This window comes from Marmota flaviventris, chromosome 19 (genome assembly GCF_047511675.1).
Source record: "Marmota flaviventris isolate mMarFla1 chromosome 19, mMarFla1.hap1, whole genome shotgun sequence".
Classification (NCBI taxonomy): domain Eukaryota; kingdom Metazoa; phylum Chordata; class Mammalia; order Rodentia; family Sciuridae; genus Marmota; species Marmota flaviventris.
The window spans coordinates 37,120,140-37,146,465 of NC_092516.1; the positions used below are offsets into that span (position 1 = coordinate 37,120,140).

Consider the following 26,326-nt stretch of genomic DNA (forward strand, 5'->3'; position numbering starts at 1 on the left):
ATTTAAGGTTAGTGATGGTGACTTGCAAGTCTTTCAGAACCAAATTTTAAAGTTCTGAATGTAGATGGGGTGTCAACTAAGAGTCACCAAAGGTGCCTGCCCTCCTCCCCTAAGACTGTTAGTCTCAGTTTGGGACTATCCCAAGAGAACCGAAGAATTAATGGGCAGGGGCTCTGGACTGCTTGCCCTCCCGGTGTGTGATGGGAGGGACTGTAATGATTACTTTAGATATGAGACTCTATTCCTCTGAGGAACAGAACACAATTTGTTGTCTCTCAGCAGTTCCCAAAAGATTGCCACAACCATGTCCTTGCTCAGATTCAAACGGTTTTTCCTATCACTCTTGGGTGGTAAAGTGATTTACAATTTTTTTAAATTGACAATACCAATTACCATTCCTTATATTCTTTTTTTTTTTTTAACTGAGCTCTTGCATGACTTATGTTATCCCAAATAAACATTTTATTAAATACAGAATAAATTTGTCTTTTTTATGAATTAGGCTTTTGAACATCCTATATTGGGATGATTTGTTTTTAATTTGGCAGCAAACATTTCACTTAACAATCTTAAATCTTTCTGTATTTTGTGGAGAAACTAGAATTTTTCTTTCTGATTTTGCCATTATATTGACTTTTTATTGATTTATGCAAAAGTATATGACTTTGTTTTTATATGATGCCCCATCAGTATGAAAGTGTTGAATACTAACAGTGCTTACCACAAGGAGGATGTAGTATTTTGCTTCCTGCATTAAAATGTCTTGTGGAGGAAGGGAGCTGGATGAGTTGTATGTTCATTTAGTGTGGATTATAATGTCTTTCTAAATTGGCAGTATAATTGCATAGTTTAACCCTCATTTTATTTTCCCCTCTTGCTTCATATTTTTTGCTTTGTGTAGCAGTCTACCTGTCTTCCCAGCATCCTAATCTTGGTTTAATGGCTGTGTTCTGTTTTCATCCTCCTTGGGATAATTCTGAGAGTAAGGAGGAAAGGTGGGACATTGAGTGGCAGTAGGTCAAGCAGACTGCTTGCTGCTCAGACTTGGGGTGGGGTGGGGTGGGTGGGGCCAATTCCTGTCTTTGCGCATGCAAATCGGATAAGCTGGGATGCACAGAACAAGCACCAAGCACAGGACAAGATCTGGAACCTCAACATGTCAAAGCCTCCTGAGATCCTTATTCCTAAGTAAATATCAAATTGGCTAAGATGTCACCCCATTTTATGGTGAATCAGGATGACATTTTATTAAGGAGGGTGCTTGAACTGGAGTGCGGGACTGGGCCAAGTCCTCATGTGTTGGAAACAAAGGCCTTTCCTTGTCTGACACGCCTTATGAAGCACTGTTTTCTTTCACTTCTTGAATAAAGGTTATCAGGTAATTAGTATTTTTCATTGAGGTGTTTTATGTGTGTATGTGTGTATTTTCTTTGTTTCTTTTTGTAGTATTGGGGATGGAACCCAGAGCTTTGGCCCACGCTAAGCGAGTACTTTACCACTGAGTTACACTCTTGGCCTATGTGTGTGTGAGGTGATAACTGTTAAAACTCATGGACACTGATCCATTCCTATCCAGTTCAGTCGGAGTGTTTGAATCATGTTTCCTGCTGCCTTACATTCTTCCGAGAGCAGAGGTAGAGAAATAAGTTTGATAGAAATCATAGTGCTTTGTGGGAACTGTAAATAAGAAAAGCATGAGCTTTGGGATTAGATTTGTGTTAATGCACTTGCAGCTCTCTGGGCACGGAATCTCAAGAGTCTTGTTCTCCTGTTACGTGGAAAATTACTGCCACAGGCTTTCTATGAGGCTGAAAAGAGCCCCTGTTTTGGGATGGGGGAGGGAAGAATGGATTAGACAAAGGGGAATGAAGGAAGGGGGGGATGGGAAAAGGAAAGAGTAGAATGAATCGGCGATAACCTTCCTATGTTCATATATGAATACACCATCAGTGTAACTTCCCATCATACAACCACAAGAATGAGATCCTAATAAGTTATACTCCATGTATATATAATGTCAGCTCTACTGTCATGTATATCTAAAAAGAACAAATTTAACAACAAAAAGCCCCTGTTGGTCAAGCTCACAAAACCAAGCTTGGTACATATAAATCACTTCCAAGACTCTCTTTCCTCTCCTATTCTTTAGAGATAGCACCCCCCAAAGCTGGCTGATAACTGGTACTGGAAGAGCCTTTCCTGTCCAGTTAATGACACTGGTCAATTCTGCTCAAAATACTTGTCAGAGAGGAATAGATGAGGAGTAGTTGACTCTTGGTGCCTTCCCAAATGGCCCCTCAGGTTAAATGGTGAATGGATTGGGGCTTCAAGAAGATTTTGCTCTTTCTTCTCTTTAGGGGTCAGTCATACGTGGAATTTCCAGGGAACCTGAACTCTGGGATGGGTTTCCCCACCTGTCTGTGTTAAATCTTTTTATAGTATAGACTTTTTGTTTGTTTGTTTTTCTATTTCCAGTATCGGGAATCAAACCACTGCTTTACCACTGAGCTCTATCTCCATTCCCTTTTTAAAAAAAATTTTGAATTCTTTAAAAAGAGTCTAAGTTGCATAGGGCCTCACTGAGTTGTGGAGGCTGGCCACCTCAAACTTGAGATCCTTCTGACTTAGCCTCCTAACTCAGATTACCTGTGTGTCCTACTGCGCCCAGGCACAGTGTACAATCTTGGTATAGGTTCTTTGGGTGTTTCTTCAGGTTTGAAGTATTGGCTGCTTTTATAACTGCAATTTAAAAGCTTTGTGCAACATGGTACTCATTAAATGATAAAGCAAGGATAGTTTTTTTGATAATCTTATTAACTTTTCATCTAACCAAAATGTCTGACAAACACAACTTAGAGGTGGAAATTTTATTTTGGGCTTATGATTTAAGGGGGTCTTACTTAGTCCATGATCTCCCAACTGTATTACTCTTTACTCCAGGTGAGGCAGAACATCAGTGGTGGTAAGGTGCATTGCACACAGGAAGCAGAGTGGGCAAGGCGCCAGGGACAAAACATCAAACCCAAAGGCAGGTCACCGCTCTCCGCCCCCCAATTTTCTCCAGTCATGCCTCATCTGCCTACACTTAACACATAGGACAGTAGTCCTTTTAAATTATTAACCCATCAAGTTAATTGAACCACTGATTAAATTACAGCTCTCACAATCTAATCTTTTCATCTGTGAACATTGTTACTTTAACTCAAGAGCTTTTGGGGGACACCTCATATTCAAGCCATAACATACTAAAATAGCACTCCAAGTCTCTGTCCTACTTTCACCTCCAGCACTTAAAGGGTGTCTTAGTCAACCCAACGCCACATTTGACTCTGCTGCCAGAATAGAATGAAAAGATAAAACCTATTTATTCTCCTAATAAGGTTTCTATGACATGAATGGGTCTCTCATAAGGAAATTGTGTGTCTGAAACAAAGTTAACTTCAGGATCTGAGAACTCAAGATATCAGGACATTACAGAATTCTTTTTTTTTTTTTAATGTAATTTTTAAAATTTTTATATGACAGCAGAATGCATTAGAATTCCTACTACATATAAACAGCACAATTTTTCATATCTCTGATTGTATACATAGTATATTCACACCAATTATCAACTATCCAAATTCAGTAGGCAAGAATGGCAAAAGCTAAATGCAAAGATATTCATTTTTTCCAAATTAGGATTGACTCTAATCAAAGAAAATCAAGTACTAAATGGAAAAATAGAGGAAGGTATGAATTAATTTCGAAAAATGAAAGATTCAAGATGCTTATCCCCTTGAATATAATGATGAAGTACCAAATCTTGTAGACTGCTTCTTGTAACTTGCAAATAGTGAAGTTAACCTAAAAGAAAAGCAGACAAGGATATCAAAGATGTTCATTTTTCCAAAAGTCTTACTTTTGGAAAAATAGAATATCATAGGATTTTATCCCTTGTTAAAGAGACCTGGTGAGTTGTTAGGTTTCGGGAAACTCCTCTATATCCGAAACATTTTCCTCATGAAAAAAAAGGCATGAGGGTGCTTTGCCTTCTAAATAGCTATGCTTTGATCTGGATGGTTCATTTTGAAAGAAAGATTTCGATTTCTTTTTTTCTTTTTGTATTGAGGAATTGAACTCAGGGACTGTTGACATATCCACAGGCCTATTTTGTGTTGCTTAGTGTCTCGCTGTTACTAAGGCTTGGCTTTGAACCCAGGATCCTTCTTTCTCAACCTTCCAAGCTGCTGAGATCACAGGAATGTGTCTCAGCGCCGGCTTTAATTTCTTTTTTAAAGTACACTATCCACCTGGTCATGGGGCCTGCACAGGTGTAGGGGGCGCGGGGTGGCGGGGTGTGTGGGGGGTAGTTGCATGGCGGCAGTGCGCCTGCCCGGAGTTGCTAGCTGGTAGAGTGAAAACCACAAGTGCACCTAGATGGAAGAACTGGAGACCATTGGTCGGCAATTATGACCCGGCTCCCCTGTGCCAGGTCTCAGTGGTGCTGTTGATGTGACCTTGGACACAGCCTCCCTCCTCCGTCCTCAGTTTGACATTTGCACAATGAGGACAGCAACCTCACCTACCTGCTTCCCGGTGGTAAGGACAAGGGAACACAAGGGAAGCGCGGTGACAGAGTCAAAGTTCTGCAGGCTGGCGACTCTTATCACTGTCTCAGGTGACCCCGCGACCCCGCTCCTACTCAGTGCGGACAGCACTCGCACGAACTTCTTGAAGAACGGAGTGAAAACCACGTAATCGCTGGAAAAGTCCCAGCGCTAGCGGAAGGGTTTACCAGTTGCATATTTCTGAGGCAGGATGGACAGTTTCCAGCAGGCTGACATTTTATTTGCTAGCTTAGGGTCTGAAAGGGATTTAAATGGATTCAGCAGGCATTGAAGAAGAACAATGATATAAGCCTAGAAAGTGGGGGTGGGGGGGGGGGAGAAAGTCATAACTCTTTAGTTGACTTAGTGTATCTTTCACTGATGAAAATTATATTCCACAGTCAGACTTACCTTATTTTGGGAAATATTAACTCCCTTTACTTCTTTGTGTCATGTTTTATAAAACAGTTCCTTTGATTTCATTTCTCACCCCCCTGTTTCTGGGCAGGTGGATTGGCATTCTAGTTTTGTATGTCACATATAAAGGGAAACTAGATGTGCTGATGAAATCCTGCTGAGCAGTTACTTGATCATCCTCATGGTCCTCTGGCAGTTGTTATAGATACTGTGTCAGCCATCTTGTGTGTGAGCATGAAAGGTGAAAAGTAGCCATTTATATTTGACACCTATTTCTTTTTATTTATGTTTTCCTAAGCTTAGTGAGATGTAATAGAGAATTATACAATAGGATCAGGGTAGCCCTGAAATTGCAGCCATTGGTGAAAAGGGCAAGTAGACTGGAAAACTTGGAGCTTATAGCTGGTTTCTGAACACAGGGCAGCGTAGAGGGGGCCAGTGGGCTCAACTTGTAGTGTGTGACCTCCATGCAATTGATCAGCATTGGAATTGCATTGCACAGTGCCTTTTTTTTTTTTTTTTGCTTTTTTAAAAATTAAGAACATTTATTTTTAATACCTTTATTTTATTTTTATGTAGTGCTGAAGATCAAACCCAGTGCCTCACGCGTGCCAGGCAAGCACTTTACCTCTGAGCCACAATCCCAGCCCCACGGTACCTGTCTTTAATGACTTCCCTTCATGGAACTTTTACCTCTTCAGTTGCTCCACTCACCCAACCACCATCCCTCTTGTAACACATTCAACCAGCCTTAAGCTCATTGCATGTAGGTACTTCCCAGCCTCTTGACATCATTTCCATTTGCCTCTCCAACCCCACACCACATGTCATCACTGGCTCTGTTGCCACCTCTCTTTAGCTTTGTTTTTCTTCTGATACTTTGCTTCACCTGCTTCTTTCCACAGCTGCTCCCGTATTCTCTCAAGCTCCCATCTCCCAAGATGCTTGTCTGCAGTCATTCAGTGCCCACACTGTTAGCTCTTTCCTCTCTGTGCCTATTTATTTATCAGCTTGAGCTCTTCCTATCATCTTATTCATCTCACAACTTGCCCTAGTACCTTCATTTCCCTTCACCAGTTTTTCAACAAGACCCTTTGGGTTTCCTTCTGTTATGTAAAACTAGAAATAGTTTGTGGAAAAGACTCAAATTGTGATTCCAGTAGCAAAGTCTTCCATTCCCTGTGTGTCCCCCATCCTTGGACCATTACCAGGAAGGCATCTCCTGTTGAAATGCCTCTTCTTGATTTTGGTTTTAGATTGTTATACAGCTCTCCTAGAATTTTCTTTCACTCTTCCTGTGTTGTCTCTCTCAATGTCCTCCCTGTGTTTCCTGCTTCTAGACTCTAGTTAGAAAGTTCTGTTTTCCAAGATGAAAAATAATTGAGGTGTTTTCCTCCATAAGTAAGAAATTTGGTTAATTAAAAACAACCCTGTTAAACCACAGTATCATTTGACAACAAACAATCTAGAATAACATGATCATGTGTATCATTAAGGTAGAAAGATTTTCACCTTTATTCAGTTTCCCTACAAATGCACTGAGCTATGATCTTCAAAAGAACATAGGCACCTCTGAAAAAAATCACATAGCACATATGGTCTTTTACAATCCATACTTTAAAAAGACAGAAAAACATGTCAAGGCAAGTTAAATAACAGCAGCTCAATATTCACAATAATGATGATTGAACATCAAATGAAAACTTTATATTTATAAGACTATGGGGTAATGCCACTGAGATATAAAAGTAACAGATAAAATAGATTAAAAACTTCAGAGAAATAATTATGTATACAAACGGTTATAACACTCATTACAAAACTAATAAGAAATAACAATTTTCCAAACATCATCTATCTCAAAACTATTTAAAATAAACATAGATAAAATAAGCAACATTTATCATATGTACTAAAGCTATGACAATCCTATGAATAAATCATCTCCTTGCTTCATATTCTTAAGGAATGTATGACCCAAGATGAATTAAAAGAAGAGGGTAAAAAAGACAATTTACAGGTGAGTGAGATATTCATGACTAAAGGACATTTATTCACTTTAGACCAAGATCAACCTTTCACCATTGCCGACATTTGGGCCCAAATTGTCTGGGTTAAGGATTTCTAGCACGTCCTGTGTGACAAACTGTTCTCTCTCAGGTCTAGATGAGCAACCTCAGAGCACCCAGCACACCTCTAGGAGGTCATCTATGTGGTTGGGGTTTGAGACCATGAAGCTGACTTGGAGATTCAGTCTGTTTCACCTCTACAGAGGTGGCTGTGGGTGGGAGGTGGACAGGACTGGATCAAGAAGTTAGGTCCTTGAGCGTCCTAAATAAACAATAAGTGACCCTGTCATCAGGCCAAGGATACAGAATTTTGTACCTCCCCTCAGGCCTCCATGGTACCAGGACTTCTAGGCAATGAAGACTATGGGGTAATGCCACTGAGATATAAAAGTAACAGATAAAATAGATTAAAAACTATTAAAAACTATCAGCCCCATACCCAGAGCTCCGGATCATAAGCTTGAATCTTGGAAAGAAAAAGAGCCCCCACCAAAGCTGATGACTTTACAGGATATTGAGTGTTTTGAAATTAAAGTTAATTTATTTTCCCATTCCTTAAAATTACTTCACTTTGATATAGACTTTCTAGTCACCATGATTCAACAGTCTACAAATATCTCAACAAATACAATGTTGAGAGGCTTGATTCTATTAACTAAGTTCTGTCAGCTACAAAGCAAGTGACATATCAAGGTGTAACTATTAGATTTATTTAGCCTGGTGAGAAATGAAGTAGTTATATGTGGATATCACAACATTATTTCACTTATTACTAACATGGATAACACAGGAGCATATTATATAAGATGTGGGACATCATATTTTCAGCTTTCTTTTCAATAAAAATTAAGTATACTTTCCTATTCTATATCAGATAAGTAAATTATGCTAGCTGTGTAGAAAATTTTGTGAAGATGCTTTGACAGATACAATCATTTTGGTGTCCCATCTAAATCAAACTTGAAAAGTTGATTTTATCAAGAGACAACTTTATTATTGTCTCTGATTTGAGTGGAATAATGGTTAGTGATATTTACGCTTGGATCCATCAAAACAACTTAGTTACATAGTTAAATGTATTTTTAATCATTGAAATCCTATTATAGTTTCAACATAACCATAAGGTTGGCAGGTCAGTAGTTTTGGTATGATTTTTGTTTAAAACTAAAGAGTACATCTCGGTGTTCCAGACAAATAATTAAACTGTAATTTTAGTTAGATCCAAAGTAGTAATTAATTGTGCAAAAATTGTATAAGTGAAAAAGTATTTCACCATAAAATGTTCTGCTTTGTGAATAATTTTAGTATAGTATGAAAATTCCTTCATCTCATTTATCCACTTCCTTTAAAATAAACCATAGATTACAATTGTTAAATCTATTTATACATAAATATATACTAAAGACCCAAGATATATATCTTAAAAATCACTTATATGTGTTTTATTAAACTATAGTTCCCTTAATGCATAGAAATTGGATTTGGCTTTACATTTTTAATGTACTTTTCCTCAAGATATGAACTTCATTTTCCTAAAATGGAACTTTCTTTTATTACTTGAATCACTTATGTATACCTAGTAAATTTCCATGAATTTTTTGTAAGATTGCATACAGTAAATTGAGATACAAATTTGGTTCACTACAAAAAAAAAAAAAATGCAACAAACAAACTGATGACTGCCTGGAAGTCCTTCCCTCTGTGCACAACCTACAGAGTTTCTCCCCTTCCAATCCCACCTGCAGTCACCCACCTTCCTGTGTTTCTCCAATCAGCCCATCCCTCTCCCCCCACAAGCACACACAGCACCACCCACCCCTTCACACTCCTCCCTGGAAACTCGACTGTTCCAGCCCATGGAATAGATGAATTGGTAGTGTGTGGAACAGGGGACGCTGGACACAGCTCTTCCCATAGAGGAAATGAAAGATGTCTTGTTTAGGAGCCTGGTTGTCCTCCTCCAAGTCACTCGCCAGGTAGCTGGGGAAAACCAGGTTGTTCCTCAGAGGCACAATCAGGAAGGACCTCCCCTTGGAGGCAGCTTCCCAAAAAGGACCCCCAGAGGACCATCTTCAGACAGGACTACACCAGCCCTATTAAGGGTTACGGAGAACCACGCCATGGTCCAGAGATCTCTGCCAGACACACACCTTCTGAAGGACTCTAGCCTTTTTCTAGAAAGCATTGAGCAACACAGTTGTGGGAGAGCCTAAGGGGTGGTTGGACCCATCTTGGAAGGATTTTCAGAAGGTATGTACAAGGCCACAAATGTGAGAAGGCATCTGTATGAAGGACCAGAAGGGAGCACTTTACACTGCACCTGTGCCGGGCTGGGAATTGGGCATCTATCTTGGAAATTCAGAGGCAGAAGACAACAATGTTGGTGTAGATACAGGAAGTAAGAGCGGTCAAATGTGGCTGCACCTTCAGTCTCTCTGCCAGGGACATAATGCTTCCTTCACTCCTTTTAAGTGAGCTTCATGTTTCCTTTGGTTTTCTTTAATTTTTTAAATCTGGCCTTAATGAAGCTCATGTGTTTGTTTTGACTAGGAGAAGTGTGAAAAACAACCATGCTACAATGCTATAATTTCTTGTACACAGGAGGGTCTTGGGTAAGCTGGAGAACAGGGGGTCCCAAGAGCAAACAGGACAAAGAGGCTAAAGATAAACTATAGGTTAGTGCCCCTCTGCTCCCATTCTACCCTCCCAAGTAATGAATCCTGATTGATGAAGGAGACCAAATACTCACAGGGCCAGAAAGAAGTGGATTCGTTGGTACTGCCAGGAGAAGAGGCCAGCCCGGCTAACATAAGCTATGATCATAGACAGGAGGTACTGATGGAGAGAGGAAAAAAGAGAGAGAGGTCACATCCTGGAAGAGGAGGAAAGAGGGGAAAGAAGAATGGAGGTCTGGGGTAGAGAGTGCTCCTAGGACAAGGTAGCCAAGTAAGGAGACCTGCTTCTTTGGGGAAGGACAGGAAGGATCAAGGTCAATTGGAGCAGTCAGGGGGAGAGAAGGCCTAGGTGTGCACTGGAGGGCCAGATCACAGGGGACCTTTTGAGGGAAGGCATGTAGGTCAGCTGGGTGAGGAGGGTCTTAGGTAAGCTGGAGAACAGGGGGTCTCAGGGAGCTCAAACAGAAGAGGAGCCCAGAACCTCAGGTGGCAACAAGCAAAAGGAAGTAGCCATGCAAGACTGTGGACTTGGGCTTGAAGCCCAAAGCACCTCAAGAAGAAGCAAGGTCCACCTGTCCTCTCTGCAGGAAACTGCTAGGTCCTGAATGGAGATGTGACAAGCCACAAAGGAGCCAGGACTTGGCACATTTTGTTGGCTCTACGTGGAGCCAGAGGGAAGGACCATGGGCTAGAAATCCCTCCCCATGCAGGCTGTGCTGGAGCAGGAACACTGCCCAGTGGAGAACAACCTCACCTTGTCAGACACCCTCAGGTTCTTGTCCCAGGCCAGGAATCTTTTGACAGCAGGATCCTCTGTGAACAGAACACTGGTGTTAGTTGGGAACCAGAAGGGGCTTCAATGGGAGACAGAGAGCAGAGAGGAGAATAGGACCTCCATTGGAGAAGGTGTGGGATTGGAGCACAATAGAGGTGGATAGGAAGAGAACGGGAACATTCCTGGGAAAGTTGCGTGGACCTGAGATCCCCCAACCAGGGAAACAACTGAGTGAGGGTTTGTGTAACAGAAAGGGTATCTGTATGATTAAGAGCTTCTAGTAAACTGTGGGGGCCCATCATCACTCCAAAATACACCACCTTAGAACCAGAGTTACTAGGTCATTTTTCATTTGATTTCATTTTTCATTTTATAACAGCGTGAACATGGTCCCATTAACCACCTCTCAGGGAGGATGAAATGTATTACAGCCACAATGTCTGCAATCAGTGAGGATAATTGGAACCAAGCTCTGTGATCCCAAGCTGGGACCTTTTCATTTCTAATATAAGCATCCATCATCTAAGAGTCTCTGAGGGCAGATGGGTTCTGAGTCCTCCAGGAATGAGTAGATCAGAGATAGCAGGGCTCTTTGTGAAAAGTGCAGTGGCTGTAAGTTTCCCCTTTGTTTAACTCACACCATGATGCTTGTCAGTTACTTCACATTTGAACTAACTTTGTGACAAACATCTCTAACATCAACACCAAGAACCAGGAGACCAGGTGCCTGATCCCTGGCCAATCCCCTCATTTGTCCCCATAGTACCTGCTCCTAACTTGGTTGCCTCCACGTGGTTGAAATAAAATCTTTGCTTCATCCTCTGCCCAAGTTCAAAACTCTACTGTGTTCTGCATAAGAAGCTGTCCTGAAGCTATTTCTTAACCCCCTGTGGTTATGAAAAACTTCCTTGACCATGAACTTGACAGGGAAAAGTGTGATTATATAAGAGGAGAGCTTTGTCCAGAAGTAATAAGTCAGTGGGCAGCATATATTCAGAAGTGAGTTCCGGCCATAAGCCATTTTATTGTGAGCAAACTGTAATGAAAATAGAGTTAATGAGAATATCTTCATTGTGGAATATGTGAACAGTTGCATGGAATATCCTACTGTGTCATATTCACATTGTTGTAAATAAATCTCCGTACTTGGTATCCTTAGGGAAGAATGGTCCAAATGAAAAAAAAAGTGTAAAAAGGCAATTAATTTATGTGGAGAGAGGGAAACTCATGGCTAAGAGTTATTCACTTTAGACCGAAAACAACTTTTCATCACTGCTGACATTTGGGCCTAATTCTCTGAGTTAAGGATTTATAGCACATCTAGACAAACTGTTCTCTCTCAGGTCTGGCCAAGCAGCCTCATAGCACCCAGCACATTTCTAGGAGGTCATCTGTGTGGTTGTGGTTTTGAGGCTATAAAGCTGCCTGGGAGATTCAGGCTGTGTGTGCATGGCTATGGTGTTGCATGGTGTACAAAAGGTGGCTGTGGTGTTACATGGTGTGCAGAAGGTGGCTGTGGGTGGGAGGTGACAGGAGGGCGTCCAGCAGCTGGGTCCTTTGGATCTCCTAAATAGATAATGAATGACCCTGTCAGTAGGCCAGGGATACAGAATTTTGTACCTTCCCTCAGGCCGATGACCATAGGCCTCCATGGTTCCAGAACTTCTAGAGCATGAGAGTGTGATCTCAGCGCAAACCCAGAGCTCTGGATCATAGCTTGAATCTGGAAAGAAAAGGAGCTACCACAAAAGGAGATGGATGACCAGAAAGACCCTCCCTCCTTGTGCATCCTCCAGAGCATTCTCCCCAGATCCCACCTGCAACTACTCGCTTTCCCATGTCTGTCCTATCCAGCCCATCCCTCTCTACAAGCACACACGGCTGCACCCACCTTCACACACTCCTCCATGGAAACTTGCATTTCCAGCTCATGGAACAGATGATTGGTAGCATGGTCTGTGGAACAAGGGATGCTGGGTATAGCTCTTCCCACAGAAGAAACTAAAGATGTCTTGTGTAGGAGCCTGGTTATCCTTCTCCATGTCACTAGCCAGGTAGCTGGGGAAAGAAATCAGGATGTTCCTCAGGGGCACAACCAGGAAGGACCTCCGTTTGGTGTCCTCATCCTTAAAAAGAATTCAGGCTGACCATCTTAAGACAGGACTACACCATCCCTATCCAGAATTAACCCTTGGTCCGGAGGCCTCTGTTGGACAGACACCTTCTGCAGGGCACCTCTCACACCCTGATGCTACTGAGAAACCCTCTGCAGCACCTGAGGCTGCTTATTGCCAGCGCAGTTGACTCGGTTTCCCCATCTCCGTCCTCACCCACTTCCCTTCTGCTTTTTCCATGTGCTCACATCTGTGTCCCCCATAGGTCAGGACCTGACCCTGGTTTATTTCTCTCCCACCAATTTGTCATCCCTCTCCCACCAATTTGCTAGTGGATGGCTTGGTTTTCATTGAGCACTTATTCAACAAGCTGTTGATAGATCTCCTTCCCCAGGTTCCTATTCCCTGACACGGAGGACCCACTTCATAATGTTTTGTTGAACACATGAATGAATGAATGAAGCTTTATCCATAGCCCAGTGCCTTATGACCACGTCATAGACTAAGTGCTATAACATAAACACTTTTGCAAGATAAAAAGAAGTCAGCTTAGTATTTTTAAATATTTGGATATTTGGATAAGACCCTGCCTTCCTGAGGTGTTCAGTGCAGCGGGATTAGGGCAAGGGGCAGGGAACATGATGCCATCTTATTATGGGCCTTAGTACTGCCAGGCTGTAGAGGGTGACTGATCTGGGAACAGAGCACAGATTTGTTTTGTTTTACAGACAGGGTTTTGCTTTTTTTGCACAGCTTATTGTCCAACTCCTGGGCTCCAGCGATCCCCTTGCCTGAACCTCTGAGTAGCTGAGAGTACAGATGGGTGCCACCCTGCCCAGGTAAGTGTTAGTTTTTAATCTGACTTTAAGAATAGGTCATTTTTGGGGCTGGGGTTGGGGCTCAGCAGTAGAGCACTCACCTAGCACGTGTGAGGCCCTGGGTTCGATCCTCAGCACCACATAAAAATAAATAAAATAAAGGTATTGTGTCCAACTACAACTAAAAATAAATATTAAAAAAATGTATGAAACCAGCTTGACAGGAAATACAAGATAAAGAGGGAACAGAGGGCATTTGGAAGATAGGTGGTAAAGGAATTTAATGGTGGAAAGACTGTAGAGAGGGCTTAATTCCACATGAGGACTCCATTTTTGGTTTAGAAAGTGATGAGCAACACAGTTGCTAAGGAGGCCTGGGAGGTTATTGGACCCCATTTTGGAAGGATTTTAGGGAATGCATAAAAAGTCTCAGGCCTAGGAGTCACTGGTAAGAAGGGCCAGCAGGGAGCACATTACAGTGAGCCTATACTGTGTAGACAGACCTGAATTGGGCGTCTCTCTTGGGAATCCAGAGGCAGAAGAAAATGCGACATTGGTGCAGGTACAAAGCTGTCAGATGCAGCTTTGGCTCCAGTCTCTGCAGGGATGGGATGTGCCCATGCTTCCCTCCTCTCAGGTGGGCTTTATGTCCTTTGGTTTCATTGACTTCTTCTGACATTAAGGTAGTTTAAATGTTTGTTTTTACTACGAGTTCAAGAAAACTATGCTATACTGCTGTCATTTCTTCTACCAACTGCAAACAGGACAAGAAGTTAAAAATCAGAGGACAGGCTAGAGCCCCACTACTCCACTCCTACCCTCTCAGGTAGTGAATCCTTGTTGTGGGAATAAAAGTGACAATGGTGACAGAAACCAAATGTCCAACCCTTCAGAGGACATTTATCTGAGTGTTTTTCTGTTTTAGGTAGAAGATGGAAGCCACACTTGGATGTCCAGGAAGCCGTGTGGTGAAGAGGGGCAGAGCCAGAACTCCTGGACCCCACCCAGTTCTCGCTTCCCACCTTCCATAGCCCAGCTCTGAGAGGCTGCTTCAGTCTGGTTTCTGCACTGTGACCTCTAATTGCCATGTCTCCTCAGGTACCAATTCTGTCCTTTCTGCTCAGGGACACTACTGCCTTGCCCAGCTGTTCTCCTTCTCTGTGGCTTGGAGACTCCTCATCTGGCCAGTGAGCTGTTCTTTCTCTGGTCTGGCTTTTCTCAGCAATTTAAATTTCTAAAGATTGACATTTCTTATCTTTTTCCCTCTTTTTGAATTTGTTTCAGAGAGGACAGTAAGTCTGGACCCTGTGAATTCCATGTTGGGTAGAAGTGGCAAAAGTTCACCTTTGGCACTCATTCTTTTCCCCTAGGGTTTCACTAGTTCTTTGGATCATGATGGGACTTATCAAGGTACAGGGGCATTGACTTACTAAATTATAAGTGAAGGTGAAAGGAGAAGACTCAGCCCATGTGAGCCTGCCAAGGCAGAGGTAGGCAGAGCTTCCTTGGAAGCCTTCTATTCACATGGACCCCAAGGCTGAGCAAGGGGTTGTCACTCACCAGGATTGCAGCCTGGTTCAGAGGGTCCCTCTCATTGGAGGACTCAAGACCTGCTACAGCCCTTCCTTCTAAGGCCCTGATCATACCTCACCTCCCCACAAAAGTATTTCTTCTTTATTTCCTACTGTAGTGATTTTGATTTCTTTGGGATCCCTGTTGCCTTATCCAACCAGAAGTTTCCAAAACTAAAATTATAACAGTGAAAACATTGTCATTCCCATTTAATCAGAATCTGTGAGGCTAGGCCCAAGCACCTGTGCTGTAGTGTTCCTCTATGCGACTTTATGCTGAAAGGCTGGTACTTGCAAAGCATTTCTGTTCACTCTGCCATCTCTCTAGTATAACTGTCATTGTTGTATCAGACAGCATCCATCGGAGAAAAAGGGAAGTGGAGAGGTAACAGTGGATTCTAGGCAAAACCTAAGAATTTACTCTAGTTTGGACAAGATATCAACATATAGTGAGACCAGCACTGCCTACTTGTAGCCAAAATAATCAAGGCTTTTCACGGTTTACAACAGAAAATTTAGCTGCAACAGAATTTTGATACTTTTGCATAGTCATGAATCACTTCAATATTAGATAAGGTGTTAGCAAATGTCATTGTGGGAAACCAAGAGTACAGTTACTAAGAAGCTAAGATAGCTCTGATATTCTGGGAAATATAATCTTATGGGACCACAAATGGAGGCATGGGCTGTCCCTGACTGAAACATCATGTGGCACGTGAGTGCATTAGAAAGCTGTCCACTAGAAGAGTGTGTGAACTTCTTGGTTGTTATGGGTGGACCCAACCAGCTCTGTTGGTCACAGTTATCATGAATGGAAACTGGGTAAACAGAGCATCCTGGCAGTGGTCTTCTACTGTGATAGGACCTGCTTCCTGACCAGCAGTACCTTTCACATCAGGGAGAGACTTAGAGGGTAGTTCAGGCCTGTGAGGAAGAAGCCAAGGAACATGCAGGTCTCTTGGAAGGCCTCTGGGATCTCATCCAACTGAGAACATTTACTATTGCCTAATATAGTGGATACTTACTCTGCCAGCAGGTTAGATGAACTAAGTTCACTTCATTCATATTTGGTATGGGTAGATTAGAGTCAGGGAAGAGATCAAAATATAAAACAAACAGATATGCCTATATATAAGGTCTAACAGTGTATTAAAAGAAAGACTTTATAGCCCAAATGTGGAAGCAATCCAAAGCCTGTCAATGGATGAATGGATGAATGGACAAAAGATGGAGTCTATCCTCAAATTCAACTAGTAGCCCTAAAAAGGAAATGCTAGCACATTTCCACCAATATAGGAGCTTAAGGTCGGTGCACAAATCAGCCAGACATAGGAACAAATACTATTGAGTTCACACTATGCAAGACAGACGAGGCACCAAGAATTGTTAAATTCATACAAAGTAGAATGAGGGTCGGCAGGAGCTATGGGAAGAGAAGTAGGGAGTTTCTGTTTCAAGGCTACAAAACCTTGTAGGGGTGATCAAAAAAAAAAAAAAAGCTCTAGAGAAAGGAATGTGGTAGTGACTGCACAAGGAAAACTTATAGTCACGCTTCACATGACAAAATTTTAGCCAATGATGGACCAATACATCACATATATGAACGGGCTCCATCACATGATATTCCACAGTGATGTCACAGCCATAGGTGTAAGCGCACTGTATGCTGTGAGTGCACAATGATGAGATCAACTAAACACATCTGGGAAGAAACCTCCCTCACAAGAGACACATGGTCGTACTTAATGTTGCTGAATTCTACACTTCACAATGGTCACATATTTTGTTTGGAATATATATTTATTCACAAATTTTGCTGAGAGAGAGACAAAGCATGACTCGGTTACAAAGGTAGAAAGCAGAGGCCTAAATTAGGAGGTTGGTGAGCAACTCACCAGTTCCTTCAGGTACCATGCACTTTCCCCAGGAGAAAACAATGTCTAGAATTACAGAAGTTTCCTTTTTTTTTTTTTTGTATATGTGACATTTTTCTTTAAGGTACATAGTGGTAGTGAAATATGTGTGTCACGACCCATGCTTGGAATTCCAAATTTGCTAAGCAAGTGAGATTAATTCGAATTGAGAGGCAGACTTTTAGTTGACATATAAACTCCCCAAATTATAGATACCGTGTGAAGAGTATGTGAGTACATGCAGTTTTGTATTTTAGATCCTCAAAATGTCTCCCAAACTCAAGGATGGCTTACAATGTGTCCTCAAGACAGATTCCTGAAGACAGTAAAAGCCAGTGACATTTAGTAGAATAGCTTTGAAAACCACGGGTTTTCATTTTTCAGCTGACAATTCAATGTACCTGGTCTTTTGTGTATATTTATTATTTTCCTCTTGAGAGGACTTATCATTTCTGTTCTCCTTAAGTTTCCTTGATATTCTTCTCCCTCTTGGCCAGACTGAGCTCTGAAATGGTAATGTGCAGAGAGGAAGGGACAGACTCCAGAGGCCCTTGGCATACAGGGGACAAGTCTCTCCTCAGGACTGATCACTGCTGATTTCTCCTCTATCTGGAGAGGTGCATGTTCAACCAGATTGCAGAAGGGTTTGCAAAGATCAGAGTCTAGGTTTTGTGGAAGAGAAGCAAGTTTGGGAGAACTCACGACCACTTGTCAACTGTCTGCCAAGACTGAGGACCAGAATTCCCAGCTTAGCACCTCAGGGTACTGCCTGGAGGTAGTGGTGGATGACAAAGTTACAGGACCATCCGATGAGGGAGCTGGAGCGAGAACAGATTTGAGACCGTGACTGGCATGGAAGAAAGGATAGAAAAGTCAGGAAAGGTGGACTAAGGAAGCCCAGTTTGGAAGAAGGACAGGACAGGATGTGGGTCAAAGAAGTCCACGTGGAAGGTCAATCTTCAGAGAGAGGAACTGGGTTTGGAGATATGATCCAAACAGAGGAAAGGGTTAGAGGGGATGTAAGCAGGCTCACTGCCCCCAAAAGAGAAAGTTTGTATAATGTGGATAAGTTTTTAAAAATGGGGAGATGGGACCATGGAAAGGGGAATTAGGGGCAGATGGTTATCAGCAAAGGCAAAATGTGCTGAGGAGAAAGGAAGAGTTGACTGGTTTGGGTTTTCTGGTGGTGGATTAGGCTTAGTGGTGAAAGGCTGAATTCTAAACAGCACCTTTACTTGGGTTTCTTTACTCAGCCCCACCTGCTGCCTCAGTCATCCAGCCAGAAGAGGCAAACGGGTGATCATTGGAATTCAAAGAAGATGAATGGATATGCCAGAGTTTTCTGACTCGACCCAGAGTGTAGAACCCAGGATTCAGCCTGTCTTCTGTCCAGAAAAGAAAAGAGGTGCCATCTTCAGATTCAGAAGTGGAGGTGGAAATTGTCAGGGTTTTGACTTGACCTGGAAGGTAGGACTCCCAGCCTTCATACTGTCCTCTGTCCAAAAGAGGAAAGAGGAGTCGTCATCTGATTCTGAGGAGGAGATGGAAGTGGAGTTGTCAGTTTTGTGACTCCACTGAGGGGGTAGATCCCAGTCTTCAGAACTAGTCCTCTATCCTGAAGGAGAAAGGGAAGCAGTCATCAGATCCAGAGAAGCTGGAAGTGGATCTGTCCAAGTTTTCTGACTCCATACAGAGGGTAGAACTTGGGCTTCAACTTCAGTGCTCTGGCCAGAAGAAGAGGAAGTGGTCATCAGATTCTGAGGAGGATCTAGAGGATCTGGATCTTGAGCCTAAGTACCTCTGGGTTGTGGAGACACTGTGGCCTGAAGACGAAGCTGAAGAGACAGCGTGTGTACTCAGTGCTACCAGAGCACCATGAAGTCTTCACCAGGCTGGTAGGCAGGGAGACCTCATTTAGTTCCTTCCAGAGCTTTTTACACTAAACAGGAGCAGGCATATGGGGAGACAGTTGGGGGTTAGGGTAGGGATCAGGCACCTGAGCTCCTGGGTCATGATGCTGATATGTTAGTGATGTTTGTGTCATGGTTAAGTTCCAATGGAATAACTGGCAGGGACCACGGTGTGAATTAACTCTAGAGTGCTATTTTCCAGGTGTGTTCTGCTCCACCAGCAGAATTACCTCAAGTCCTTGCTATGAAGCAGAACTCTGGGCCTGACCTTGGGTGTATGAAATGATTTTTGGAGTAGGGGTCAATAAAGTCTGAGGATCAGAACCAAAAATAAGGGCTGGGGTTGTGGCTCAATGATAGAGCACTTGCCTGGCATTTGTGAGGCACTGGGTTTGATCCTCAGCACCACATAAAAATAAAATAAACATATTGTGTCCATCTACAACTTAAAAAAAATAGAACTGAAAATGATGGTTCAGGGTGTCAAGAATAAAGGTTGAGATAAAATTGGGATTCTAAATTGGTCTAAGAACTTACTCACCTTCATGTCTGAGAATTGCATCCATGAAGTCAAACAACCTCTCCTCTTTCTTCCAGATCACTGGGTGAGGAATGTGGTGCATTTTCAGCAGGATATCTCAGGGGACACTGAGAGAGGCATGAGAAAAAGGGGCCTCTTGGACAGATAATCCAGGATCACCCAGAGCCACATAGTTACCGTGTTGTACTCATGGGAGCTGGGAGTACACGAGTCCATGAAGGAATGATGAGAAACCAGGGTTCTTTCTCATTCCATTCATTCCTCAGACATCCCTAAATTTTAGTGTCCTGAATTCAGCTTTTCCCCTGTGGTATTGATATCAAGGTCCTTTTTTATATATATTTAGGTGCCACGGTATTGGACCATTTGAAGGTGTCATGTAGTGACTAAGAATGAAATGGAATTACTTTCAAAACATTTGAACCAGAGGACTAGCGTAGATAATTTTACTACATATCATGAATTTCATTGGTTTATTTTGAACAAGTTGGCCATAAAATTATTACTGTCTTTTAATAGTTTTGAGACAGTTGTTATTTTGAAAACATGCTGTTCCTAATAAATTTTCTAATGGGTGTTAAGAGTTTTTTTTTTTATAGGTACATAGATATTTTCACTTTTAAGAGAGATTTTCATCTTTTCAGCTATCATACTTACATATCTACTATGTTTCCAGATCAGTGGTAATACCCCAAATTCTGAACAATATAAATATTAATGTTTAATCCTCATTATTGAGTTGTGAACATTGAGCTGCCATTCTTTAATGAGCCTTGACCCTTGACACATCTGTCATTTTAAGTTTTTTTTTTAAAGAGAGAGAGAGAAAGAGAATTTTTTAATATTTATTTTTTTTTAAGTTCTCTGCGGACACAACATCTTTGTTTGTATGTGGTGCTGCGGATCGAACCTGGGCCGCATGCATGCCAGGCGAGCGTGCTACCACTTGAGCCACATCCCCAGCCCATATATCTGTCATTTTAAAGAGAGTGTAGGGGCTGGGGCTGCACGTTCAGTGGTAGAGCACCTGCCTTGCATCTGTGAGGCCCTGGGTTTTGATCTTCAGCACCACATAAAAATGAATAAATAAAGATATTGTGTCCATCTACAACTAAATAAATATATTTTTGTAAAAAAAAAGAGAGTGTGTATTTTAACGGTTCATGCACTGGGCTGGAGATATAGCTCAGTTGGTTAGAGTGCTTGCCTTGCATGCACAAGGCCTTGGGTTCAATCCCCAGCACCACCCAAAAAAAAAAAAAAAAAGTTCATGTGGTATGTGCTTTGAAAGAACATAGCATATTTCTTGGGGAAAATTAATAAAGATGAATGTCTTTGCACTTTTATGATGTATGGGATCATGTCAGTCTAGACTGCTTCTTTGCTGTCAAATGACACTGTTATATCACAGGGTTCCAGGTAATTGACCAAATTTCTTTCTTGTGGAAAAAAAAATCTTCAAGTGCTTTTCATGTTGGAAAACAACAGAGAAGGTGGCAGATCCTAAGCTGGAGATTAGAAGCAGGAAACATAGGACATTGAGGGAGGCAACTCTGGAGTAGTACAAAGAAGAAAGAAAACTCTAAGGGAACTGTATAAAAATCCTAAATCTGAAATCAAGGAGAAGTGGTCTCACAGGAGGATGCCCTCCTGGTAATGGTCCAAGGAGGGAGATGCTCAGGGGAAGGTAGAGTTTGTTAGTTGAGTCATTATTAGAGTCTTTTCCACAACCTCTAATTCCAGTTTTACATAAACAGAAGGACAATCCATAAGGTTGTGAGGAAATAGAAACACATGAAGGGAAATGAAGGGAATGGAGCAGGTTCTAAGAAGAATGAGGTGAGAGGAAGGATTAACGCTCTAACAAATAGGCATGGAGAGGAAAGAGATACTAGTGCAGTCACAACAACTGTAGAAAGGCATCTTGGGAGATGGGAGCACCAGGGAATGTGGGAGCAGTTGGGGAAAGAAGCAGGTGAAGCAACATATCATCCAGAAGTAAAACAAAGCTAAAGAGAGGTGGCAACAGAGCCAGCGATGAGATGTGAATGGGTTAGAGAGAAAGAGAGAACAATGCTGCGGGGCTGGAAAGGATGACATTTGGAGCTTAAAACTAGATGGATACATTAAAGAGGGGGATGGTGGTTGAGGGAGTGGAGCAACTGAAGAGGGAAAAGTTGCATGAAGAGAGAAGCCACTGAAAACAGGCACTGTTATTGGGTGTGGTAATGGAAGCCTGTAATTACAGTGGTTTGGAAGTTTTAGTAGGATTGGAAGTTCAAGGACAGAGTTAGCAACTTAGTGAGTCCTTGTCTGAAAAAATAAAGAGGGCTACGGGTGTGGCTCAGTGGCAGAGCACCTCTGGGTTCATTCTCTAAAGAACAACCAGCAACAACAATAAACCAGATGGGCACTGTGCAAAGCAATTCTGATGCCGATAAACTGCACTGAGGTGAAGTGCTACAGATTAAGGCCACAGGCCTCACTCCACTGCCCACACTTCAGACACCAGCTGCAACCTCTGGGTTTCCAAGACCACTCATGCCATCCCAGAATGTCCTCAAGTCCAGGCTGACATGTCCCCGATCTCAAGTTCAACATGCCTGAAATCCAGTTGCTATTCCTGTCTAAGGCTGTTCCTCCTCTAGCCTAATGGAATCACTCTGCAGTATTGGCCACAGTCACCAAAGCAATAAGCAAGCAGACGACACGTGTTCTACTTTTATATTTCATTTCAGGAAAGTCCACAGCCTGCTACAAGAGGTATCAGCAATAGCATGACTTGGTTGTTCCCAATTTCCAGCTGGCAACCCTGAATTTCCTTTCTCCACATTAACACATTCCAGGAAAGGAGAAACACTGTCCTGAGAAGGGACAGCTAGCTCACCTGGAAACTGATTTTTAATGTGCATCTTCTGAATTCACAAAAACTCCCACCAGCACTATAACTGCTTCCTTTTAGTATCATCACCTCTATAATAAGATGATGATGGTCCCAATCACATACTGTACCATCAGCAGGAAGCAGGGGCTCCGTGGAAAGCACTTAATGCAGCTTTGTGAATACCGCACTTATCAGTGTGTCTATTCCTGGCTTATCACTTTCCAAATTAGTACAGCAAATAAAGTAAGTCAGAGATTTTCCTTCTCCCTGGGCTCATCTCCAATCTTATTCCTCCCATCAAAACAACACAATCCTCTTTTGACCTCAACTCCCTCCACAGCTACTGACTAATTCCATTTTTCCTATTGGAGCAACATTTGTTTAAAAATTTATACACAGATGAAATCCAGTTCTTTCACTCTCTTTTAAACCCCTCCAGATCCACCTAAACAAATCCTCAAGGAGTCCCAGGACTGAATCCCATGGCCAGTTCTGTCCTTGGGCTTGACTGTGAACAGTGTTGATACAGTTCTTCCTCCAACCCCCAGATCTTTTAATTTCCTTAGCTCCTGAAACTTCATGCCTCTGGTCCTCATTCTGGCCTCACTACCAGCCCCACCCAGTCCCTCCTTCTGTAGCAGACTTTGCACATGGAAGAGTCCTGGGCTCACCCACTTACCCAACACAGCTTTCCATGCTGACTTCCAGCGCAGGCTGTCTACTGAAGTCCCAACACAAGCCCTGCCCTCTTGCTATCTCTGCTTTACCTCATGCTAACAGCGCCAATTCAAAATGGCTAAAACCCAATTCTGGCTTTTTCTTAAATTTGATTTTTCACCATCTTCCCACTCCCAGTTTAATGATAACCTAGTTTTCTTGGTCACTCAGGGAGCCTCCGAAGAGCTTTCCACATAGGGGCAGCATGATCAAATTATGGTTTTAGGAGAAATACTCAAGGCAGAAAATGCACTTGAGCCAGTGAAGGAAAGTTGTAGTAGAGAATGGGAGTTTCTGCAGGAGTCCAAAGAAACAAAAACAACCCACAAAACTGTAATAATGGTAACAAGGAGAGAGTAAGGGGAAAGGATAACTTTGAATATAACACCAGCAAACTTGAGCAACTGCCTGTGACAACAGCAAATGGAGGATCATAGAAGGATCCCACTTTTCTGGACAGGCTCATAGGCTGCATCAATGAACAAACAGGGGGAAGAGCAGAAGACATAGATGGACCAACAAAAATGATTTGGGATCTATTGTATTTATACGCTTGAGGTGTCCTCTGGACATACCCCAGGGAGAGGCTCAGTAGCTGGCTGGACAGAGGCATCTGATCCCCATGGGGGATTGACATAGACTTGGGGTTAAAAGCACAGGACGGTGAGATCAGACAGGAGTAAAGAGGGTCATGAGCTAACGGCAGAAGAACTCCTCAGATTCACAAAGAGGGCAACAAGACAAATGTGGGACAGAAAATTACAGGGGAGACTGCAGAGTGTCTAAGACAATGATGGGCAATTAGCCCTGGGTGTGCATGTTAGAAATACCCAGTGTACATTAGGTCGTGGGCAACCTTCACCAGAACAGGATGAGGGAAGTGTCAGGCACAGAATGGAGACCGTGGGAGGCAGGATAAAAAGGGAATGGGAAATGAGGACCCCTCTGCCAGGGATTTCTACTGCATTGTCTGCTGTGCAACCCAGACCAACCTGCAGAAAGAACTGCTTAGACTCACTTAAGGGAGAGGCCATTCCTCTAGCCGATCCAGGCCTTATCCTTGCACAGAGCAACAAAACCAATGTTTTAGTCACCACAAAGATCATGTGTGCTGAGTCCTTCCTGGGCATTATGCTGTCTAGCCAGAGGAGAGACAAGTAAGGTACCAGTGGCAGTGGCTTGCTGGTGGTTATTGATGTGATTAGGAAGGCTATTCCTAATCACATCAAAGAAATATTTAAAATCCAAAAGAAAGAAACCTTCCCACTTATGGTCAATGTAAGTCAATGAATGTATAATATTAATAATTACTTGCTATGAATGCCAAAAAATAGGAGACACACATGTACTCTGGTTTTAGGGATGCTTTAAGGATCATGCTGTTCTACACACATGAACAGGACAAAGTCATTGGTTGTTGATCACTACACTGTTTTGAACATATTTTAGACTATTTATTTGCCTCCTAAGGAGTACTGTAAGCAAAAGTAGAGAATAAACACATGAATAGAAAAACTCACCAGGGATTTACTCATTTTCTGCTGCTCTTGGAAAACATGGAAGATGTGGAAGCAGGTGCAGACCTGGGGATTGAAAATGCAAGCAGTATGGTTATGAGTCATCTGGCCTGCCGTGGCAGGGATCTCCTGCATAAAAACCTACCCAAAAACCTCCCAGGACATCTCCTGGGAGGCTGTCCCATTAGGCCTTCCCACCCACATGTTTGTATGGGTGAACAAGTGGGTGTGAGTCTCATGGTGAATGAACTTCCAATTCACATGAAAATATCTGCCATCATTTAAATGTCAGCTGAAAAAGGAATTCTGCTCTACAGCACTCATCTGTTTTCTAATTGTAGAAACTTTGGCTCTGGTGAAAGGGGTATTTTTAAAAATATTTCTTTTAGTTGTACATAGACAAAATGCCTTTATTTTGTTTATTTATTTTTATGTGGTGCTGAGGATCGAACCCAGTGCCTCATACTTCCGAGGCAAGCAGCTCTGCCACTGAGCCACAATCCCAGCCAGAAAGGGATATTTTATTAAGAAACTTACTGTGACTTAAATGAAATACAGGGGAAGGCATACTGGCCCGAAAGTGCCCACAAACTAACGGGAGACCTCGGTGAACTACTCCCATCTCAGACCCAACATCTCCCTCCATCAAAGGAGGCAGAAAGAGACTTTTCCTTCACTAAGCTGCATGACTCTGCAAGGACAGGCCTCAGCCGGAGTCAGTCAAAGAACTGAGGTGCAGATGGAGGCTGTCACACACTGGGAGACACTCGAGCTCCCAAGGAAGAAGGGAGAAGGAGCAAGAACGGAGGAGAGAGGCAGAAGTCTCACAGAGGACAGGAGGACAGTGTCCCCTCTTCCCCAGCTCACAGTGGCCTTACAGATGTACCCACGGAGCACCTCGTCCTGCCAGCAACCCGACCATCCTGAAGCCAGTAAACCCTGTCCTGCTTCATGCCATAACGTCCCGCCACGCGGTTCCTGCACCCACTACCTGCCCCGCTGGGATTGCGCAGCTGTGGCCCTTCAGCTCCTGAGGGGTAGGGGATGACAGGGGCGAAGGTTCCCGCCGCTGCTCGGGACAGATCTGGGTGCAGATGATTCCGAGGGCCATTACGGGTCCAGAGAAGAACTAGCGGTTCCTGGGGCCGTTATTGCTCCCGAGGGGGCCGAGGCGTGGACACTAACAGAGGCCCCTGCTGCTCCCAGGCCTCCGACCTGCCCTCGCCAAACAGGTGTGCTCCAAGGGCCCAGGCCGCGCCTCCCTACAGGTCCCAGATCCTCCTGCTCTGACTCAGCCTCCAGAGTCATGCCTGCTGTGGCGCTGCCGCCCTCGCCTAAGCTCCATTCCTTATATTGTGGTTTTGGTTTTTGTTTTTACTGAGCTCTTACATGACTTATCTGGTGTTACCATCCTAAATAAATATTTTATTAAATACAGAATGAATTGTTTGTCCTACAAATTAACCTTTTGAACATCCCATGTTGGGGTTTGTTTTTCATTGGGCAGCAAAAGCTCTATAGGGCTGCAAACATTTCACTCAACAATCTGTAAAACTTTATGTATTTTGTGGAAAAAATATAATTCTGGATTCCTGATTTTGCCATTGTATTGATTTGTGATATTGTTTTGATTTATGTAAAAGTAAGCGACTTTGGGGCTGGGGCTGGGGCTGGGGCTTAGTGGTAGAATGAGTGCCTAGCATGTGTGGGGCACTGGGTTCAATCCTCAGCACCACATAGAAACAAATAAATAGAGGTATTGTGTCCATCTACAACTAAAATAAAAAAAATTTTAAATGTTTATGACTTAGTTTTT

General features: G+C 42.8%; 2 long non-coding RNA genes across 2 annotated transcripts in view; one reads left to right on the top strand and one right to left on the bottom strand.

Annotated features, from left to right (window-relative positions):
* The first annotated feature begins 5,523 nt into the window (after positions 1–5,523).
* On the top strand, positions 5,524–22,943 carry LOC114079081 (uncharacterized). Its single transcript, XR_003580435.2, has 4 exons — positions 5,524–7,026; positions 13,393–13,478; positions 14,383–14,555; positions 18,195–22,943. It is a non-coding gene; the product is annotated as an uncharacterized lncRNA (long non-coding RNA).
* LOC139702943 (uncharacterized) overlaps positions 7,354–26,326 on the bottom strand; it is a 69,957-nt gene continuing 50,984 nt past the window's right edge. Inside the window, exons 5-9 of the long non-coding RNA XR_011705514.1 lie at positions 24,514–24,576; positions 12,417–12,583; positions 10,505–10,563; positions 9,825–9,910; positions 7,354–9,055 (exon numbers count right to left, since the gene is read on the bottom strand). This is a non-coding gene — a long non-coding RNA (uncharacterized lncRNA). The remainder of the gene's footprint in view (positions 9,056–9,824; positions 9,911–10,504; positions 10,564–12,416; positions 12,584–24,513; positions 24,577–26,326) is intronic.